Source organism: Leopardus geoffroyi, chromosome E2, assembly GCF_018350155.1.
Source record: "Leopardus geoffroyi isolate Oge1 chromosome E2, O.geoffroyi_Oge1_pat1.0, whole genome shotgun sequence".
Classification (NCBI taxonomy): Eukaryota; Metazoa; Chordata; class Mammalia; order Carnivora; family Felidae; genus Leopardus; species Leopardus geoffroyi.
Window position 1 is genome coordinate 58,754,180 of NC_059335.1, and position 7,104 is coordinate 58,761,283.

Consider the following 7,104-nt stretch of genomic DNA (forward strand, 5'->3'; position numbering starts at 1 on the left):
CGCACCCAGGGCTCTTGGGGGGGAGGGGGAGATGGGGACCGTGGGCAGGCCCGTTGTCCCGCCACCCTGCCAGCTGCGGGCCGGGGTGGGGGGCAGCTCGCCTCTCCCCAGGCGCTGCACCTGCTTTCCCGTCTGGCAACATCACGCCCGGCAGGATTTGTCTGCGGGTTTAACTGAGATGATGCGCAGAGAGTAGCCGCGGTGTGTCATTTCAAATACCTGGACCCTGGAAATGAATCAGACCTTTCTCATTGGCCTCCGGCGACTCAGTCCGTTTAGTTGTAACACGCAGCCCAGTAGGGACGTGAAGCATCTCACGGTAGAGGGACGACAGTAAGGGTTTCAGACAGCGCTATGCCGCGCCGGCTGTGGGCTAAGCGCTTTCTGTGGATTTTCCCAACCAGTCGCCCTGGGAACCCTGTGGGAACCGGTTTATTGTTAGGCCCGTGCGGCACCGGGGGGGGGGGGGGTGGGGTGGGGTGGGGGGGTGGTGGGGAACTGCCCAGAGCTGCTCAGCCTGCAGGTGCACGGCTGGGGTCCCAGCGCGGACCCCGCGGGCCGCCCGTCACCCTCCATCAGACGCCCCCGCCCCGCACGAGGCAGCAGACCCCAACACGGGCGCGTGGTCTCAAAGTGGGGGAGTGTGGGTGGACTTTCTGGGGACCCAGAACGGTATGCAAATTTATGTAAATATGAAGCACTTCTCCCTGGGAAGCAGTTCTATTGATTCTGTAAGATTTCTCGAAAGGCTCATTGGGAAGGTCATCAGCTGGTTCCCGGTCCCAGATTTGTGGGATTTGTGTCCCGGCGGTAAAGGCCACGGGAGAAACCAGGACGGGTGAGGAAGGACAGAAGGAGAGACAACGCCCCTGGCCAGCGGCGTCCTGGGGTCAAGGTCCACCCGCCGGGGTGGGCGGGGGGCTCGGGGTGGGGGCGAGCCACGCCTTAGAGCCGGCTTCCAGACTCCCCCACGGTAAGCCGGGGCTCTGGGACCGTTCTCAGAGAGTCCCAGGTGCCCGGCCATCGAAGCAGAAGCGGAGACGCTGGAGGAAGGACACGCGGAAACCATTCGCCCGGTGGGACGTTCACCCTGTTTGCAGGCTCATCGCCGCAGCTGGGGTGTTGGGGCTCCGAGGGCTGATGTGCGCCCCACGGAGCCGCCAGGAGCCGGGCACGCTTAGCGCCCGTCTGCTGGTGGCCGTGCGCAAGTCTGCCCTTCGATCCTTGGCGCCCGTTGGTGGAGCCACACCATCTTCCGTGTCCACACGAATCCACCTGCGGCCGAGGGGGTCCTGACAGCTCTGGCGGATGGCCTTGGGCACTTTGTCATCCCGACTGGGCCGTGACTCTGTCCTAGGCAGATCCCGTTCCACCGGCTTGTGTCGACGGATGCCGTTTTGGGGCGTCGCTGGGGTCCCTCTTGCCAGGCCTCAGTTCCCTCGCCTGCCGTCCGGGCTCATCCCAGAGCTGAGGTCGGGGCCACTCTGCACGCCATAGCCTGGTCTCCTCAACGGTGCAGCGCACGGGGAAATCAGGGGAGCCGGGGACCCTGGCCTGGGGTAAAAACGCCCCAGTGCAACGCGCAGGCCTCCATTGGATCCTGGTCCATTTTGGGGTCCTCTGGGGAGATCCGAACACAGACCAGGGAGCAGACGATTAGGGAATTACTGTTCCTTTTGCTAGGTGAGCTAACAGCATCGTGATCGCAGGGACCAATGTCTTTCCGTTTTCAGAGATGCCGCTGTGATATTTAGGACGGAAGTACGTGCATGTCCGCACGATGCTAGTGGGTTCCACAACGTCTGTGACTATCGGCTGCGCAGAAAAATTGGCGAACAGCTAATCGCTGAGTCCAAGTCGCAGACATATGGGAGGCAGTCGCTTCTACTATGTTTGAAAATTTCATAACGCAAACTTCACCCCTTGGGTCAGGGTGGAGGAGCGCCCGGGCAAGTGCGTGCGTGAGCTGAGCGCTGGGCAGGTGTGGGCCAACTCCCGCCTGAGCAGCGAGCTGGCCACCGGCCTTCGGATGACAGAGTCCCAGCTGGCCCATCTGCCCCTCTCCCACCACAGGGGCCCTAGGCCTCTTCCCCGGGCCCCTGGACCAGCGCACACTTTCAAACTGTCCTTCCTCTGGCCTGAGGGCCACGGCCACACCTCGCCCCCACGGCCCTGCTGTCCCCGGGGGCTGCCCCAGACCCTGGGCGGTGGAGCCAGGGTGTCCCAGGGCAGAGGCCCCCTCTTCCTCCCCGGCTCATTCACACGTCAGTGCTTGAGAAGCGCTTTCCTCTCTGGGGGGCTGCTGGAGAGTGCTGACGGGCGCGAGCACTGTCGCCGGGGGGGGGGTGGGGCGGAGTGGGGCCGGGGGCATTTAGGGAGCTCAGCCAGCCCAGGAGGCCAGGGTGCAGGGAGGGGAAGGGGAGGGCAGGGCAGGGCCACGCCAGCAGCCAGCGGGCCGTGCTCACAGTGGTTCTTTTCTGGCTCGGGCTTCGGGGCCCCTCTCGCTGGCCCTGCGCCCCGGGGCCCCAGTGGGCTGGGCCTGGTTCTGCGGGTGGGCCCGGGACCCTGCATTTCTCTCAGATCCCTGGTGATGCCGATGCGGTCGGCCTTGGCCACACGACGTCCTCTGCTTCAAGGGCAAGGTGGCCGTGGGCAGCCTCGGGATGGGGTCGAACCCTGTCCGGCTTCCTGCCCCTCGGGGGGACCAATGTGCTGGGCAAGTACTTAGGCCTCCCGTCTCGGGCCGAGCCCCTCCTCCGATGCTGCCGGGCGTGGGTCCGTGCAGGTGCCCTCTGACCCCGGGGCTAGGGGTCAGCTGCCCTCCATTTGTCATCATGACCTAAGCCACAGGGAGGCAGGGCCCCTTCCTGAGAGGAAACTAAGTGGGGGCAGCAGTGGCCTTGGACACGGAGGCCTTTGCTCAGCACAACCGGCCCAGCCGGGCCGGACTGGGGATGGGCAGGGGAGCCCAGAGAAGCCTGCCTCTGCCCTCGAGGGCTCAGAAACTTCCAGAAGGCTGTGTGCTCCCCCCTAGAGCTCTGCCACAAGGGCTGCCTCCCTCCGCGGGTGACCGGGTAGGAACCCCGGCCCCCGACCCCGCTGTTAGTTCCCCTGAGTGGGTGCAGCTGACCCCACTGTTCACCATGCCATGGGACAGGCTGGGTCCCCCGGGTGACCCCGGGTTTCCCCGCCCTGCCCCCCGCCTCCCCCACCCTGCCCCCCGCCTCCCCTGATGCCCTTTCCCAGCGTGGACCGACACCTGGCCTGCGTTGCCCTGCTTCGTGGGGTAAATTTGTTCAACTGCTCATTGCCTGTGGCCCCAGCAGGAGTGGGCACACCTGTCCTGTCCCAGCACGGCGCTCAACACAGAGCGTGGCTCCGTGTAGAGGCGTGGCAGGCGAACCAACCAAGGGACCAGACAGGTGATCCTATAACGCTTGATTTTTGAGAGAGACAGCGCGTGAGTGGGGGAGGGGCAGGGGCAGAGAGCGGGGCGACACGGAACCGCAAGCAGGCTCCAGGCTCACAGGCTCGCGGTGGTCGGCACAGAGCCCGACGCGGGGCTCGAACTCACAAACCACGAGATCACGGCCGGAGCTGAAGGCGGCCGCTCAACCCACTGAGCTACCCACGCGCCCCCCTGGCCGGGTCGTCCTCCAAGCGCATATCTGACTCCTAGTTGTGGGGAATCTTGCAAACCCGCTTGGGGGCAGCACCACAGCCATTGCGTTGGGTCCGCGATGATTTTGGAGAGTGAGAAGGGGGCGCAGATCCTTCCTTTTGCCCTTCAGGAACCCAGGTCCGGAAGACGGCTATACCCCGTTTGTCCAGCAGAGGGCAACCCATTCCCGGCAGCTTGGCGTCCCGCGGCGCTCACGGGGGCTCGCTGCCTTTTTTTTTTTTTTTTCTTCTCTTTGAACTTATTTTTTTGCAATGGGAAATATCTTTTTTAAAAATCCCACAGTCCACACAAGGGGGAAAAAATAAGTGGATTTGATGCACAGGCAATTGGGAAATTGCTCCCTTCTAAGTTTCAAAGCAACTTTTCTCTTTGGAGAACTCTTAGGGACAGACCTGGGGCACGGGTCAGATTTTGGCTCAGGCACGGAGCCTGGCACCTGAAGAGTTTTAAAAGTCCTACGAACCTGCGACAGCCCCTCTCTACTGGCCCGCTGGCTGGCGGCACGGTCACGGAGCCCTGTCGCTGGAGCTGAGCCCCCCTGGAGATGTCTGCAGAAGATTCCAGGAGCCGCCCCGGCGGGGGAGGCAGGAAGCCTTGGCTGTGTGTCTGGTCTGGTACTAATTAGCTGTGTGACCTTGGGCAAGTCACTTAACCTCTCTGGTCTGTTTACTCTTCTGTTAAATGGGGTGTCGGATTAACTCATCGTGAAGTTCCTTTGAGCAGAAAAGTCAGTGGTGGGCGGGGGGGGGGGGCGCGGGGAGAGCTGCTAGCCTGGGGCCCGAGAGCAGCTTAGGAGAGGTACCGCGTCAGCGCCCGTGACCCGTGTGGGACCTGGGGGCAGACCCGGCAGATCGGACCTGCAGTCATTGTGTGTCTGACTTTGAGTGCAGCTTGGCCCTGCCACTAATCCAGCGTGTGACTTCCAGTGGCTCGTTTGCTCCGTGCCTCAGTCTACCCATCTGCAGGCTGGGGACGCAGGGCACATTTGCAGGGGTGCTGTGAGATCTCAGTGTGATAAGAGATGAGAGCGTGTGAGTGTGTGTGTGTGATGATAGGGGACAGAGGAGAAAAGAGTCTTGTACATAGTCTTCATCAGGGTGAAGATCACATAACGTACAATTAACCATCGTAAAGTGTACAATTCTGTGAATAATCTTTTAAGTAGAGCTTAAAAATAGGAAAACAATGGTGAGAACCCACTCCCTGTCAGGGTCTGTGCCAAACGCTTTGCTCACGTTGTGTCCTTTAATACAAGCCCACGGGGAAGGGACTTGGCAGGGAGGAAATGGACGCCCAGAGAGGTCGAGCGACTTTCCCCAAAGCGTCCAGCAGGGAGGCGGCAGGATGCTGGGGGGCGATGTGGGGCCACCCGCCCCCGCCCTCTCCCCCCAGCCCAGCTCAGGAGCCTTGGGAAGGCGGCCAGCAGGCCTGGGCGGGGCCTGGGATGACGGGCAGGACAGCGGGAGCCGAGGAAAGTCACTTGACCTTGTCATCCCTTCATTTCCTGCTCTGCCAAAGAGGAAATGTTTACACAGCGTCCCCACACAGAGGCTCCGCAGGCCTGGACTTGCGGTAATTAGCTGAACAATGAGGGTCCAGCGGCCGTGCAGCGGCCCAGGCCCCGGCCTGGGGGGTCAGGTGGCCGGGGGCCCCGCTCCTCACCGACAGGCTTGCCCCGTGACCCTGGGCGCATCCCCCGCCCCTGGGCCTGGTTCTCGGGGTGCGGAAGGCCGGCGAGCGGGCCTCCGGGACCCCGCAAAGGCCCCGTGAGTGGGGGGGACACCTGGTGGTGACGTGTGGGGCGGACGGCACGTCTGTGAGCTCACGTGTTCGGCCCCGAGGGTCGCCAGCAGTCACGAGATCTCTTTCCAGCGGTCTGTTCGCTCGTTAGTTAACGCGTCGATCAATGGATCCATCAAATGCCGAGCACGCTGGCTGTTCTCCGAAGCGAGGCTCCTCTTCCCAGCCTGTAGAACGGTCTTTCGGGTGTGGCTGCCGGGCCGGGGACCCCGTTTCCCAGATGGTTTTGCATCCGGGGCGGGGGGCACGTGCCTGGCTCTCGCCCGCAGGAGCCACAGCGGGGAAGGAGGCTGCTGTTTCTTACCGAGGTATCCGGGACGCGGGTCGTGTGCCGCGGGCGCTCTGCCTCTCCATCCCCTGGCTGGGTGCCACAGGGTCAGACACGGGGACAGCAAGGGCACAAACTGGAGGGAGCCTGACCTCCTGAATAGTTAGCACAGCCTCAAAGTCTGTGCCCACCCCGGAAATACGGCTGCGAACCACACAGAGAAGGTCCCTGCTCTGTGTGTGTGTGTGTGGGGGGGGGGGGGCGGGGGGCCGAAAAGGACACATTCAGGGCACAGGCAGCAGGATCATCAAGACCTTGTGAGTGTCGGGACCGGCCCTGGTTCTCCCAGAAGCCTTTGGGTCTCTATGTCAGCAGGCTGGCAGCACGGTGTCTGGGAGCCCGGGCAACTCCAGTCCCCGGAAAGGCAGCGCCTTCTCTAAATATGGGTTATGGTATATACATCTGTCTCCTGTGAGTTGAGTTATTATGAGGCTTTGTGCCCTGGGCCAGTCCACTTAGGAATCATGGTTTGCAACGCTGAAACCCTCATCCTAGGCAAAGGTGGACGAGGCAACGTTCGGTGGTGAGCCCCCCGCCCCCCCCACCCCCCCCCCCCCGCCGGCCGCAGTTAGTGCATCAGTGAGAGGCATCTGGGTCTGCCTACAACCCCGGAATCTGGGCCTGTGTTGTCTGCAATATCCCACGCAAGGCTCCTGGGAGACACTCAGTGAGTATTTAAGAAAGCTCGGTTGCAGTTTCGCAGTCCCTGGCCTTGGAGGTGTGTCCAGATGGGGAGAGGTGGTGTTTTCATTTTACTCCCCACCAGGGGGAGACCCTGGGGCGAGGGTGTGTGCACGTATGTTTGGGACGACATCAGCAGGGCAGTGGGGAGGTGAGACGAGGCAACCCGGAGAGGCATCGAGGTGGCCCCCCGTGGGCTCCTGGTGCCTGGTCCTGCTGGGGTCCTACAGGAGAGGGTGTGACACACGGTCCCCACTGATGTCCCATCCAAGGGACTCCCATCTGCCCCCGGCTGAGAGCATTCCCAGCCCCTGCAGCTTGCCCTGTGCTCCGCTGGAGCAGCTGCTTCTGGATGTCTGTGACCGATGTCACAAAGCAGGGCCTTAAGAACAACAGAAATTTATTCTCTCATATATTTTTAAAAATTTTTTAACGTTTATTTATTTTTGAGAGACAGAGAGACAGAGATGAGCAGGGGAGGGTCAGAGAGAGAGGGAGACACAGAATCCGAAGCAGCTCCAGGCTCCGAGCCGTCAGCACGGAGCCTGACACGGGGCTCGAACCCATGAACCGTGAGATCGTGACCTGAGCCGGAGTTGGAGGCCCAGCCTGC

General features: G+C 62.2%; 1 long non-coding RNA gene across 1 annotated transcript; it reads left to right on the top strand.

Moving 5' to 3' along the window:
• Positions 1-786: 786 nt before the first annotated feature.
• Positions 787-1,833, top strand: LOC123577742. The gene is made up of 2 exons (XR_006702058.1): positions 787-838; positions 1,003-1,833. It is a non-coding gene; the product is annotated as an uncharacterized LOC123577742 (long non-coding RNA).
• Positions 1,834-7,104: the final 5,271 nt, after the last annotated feature.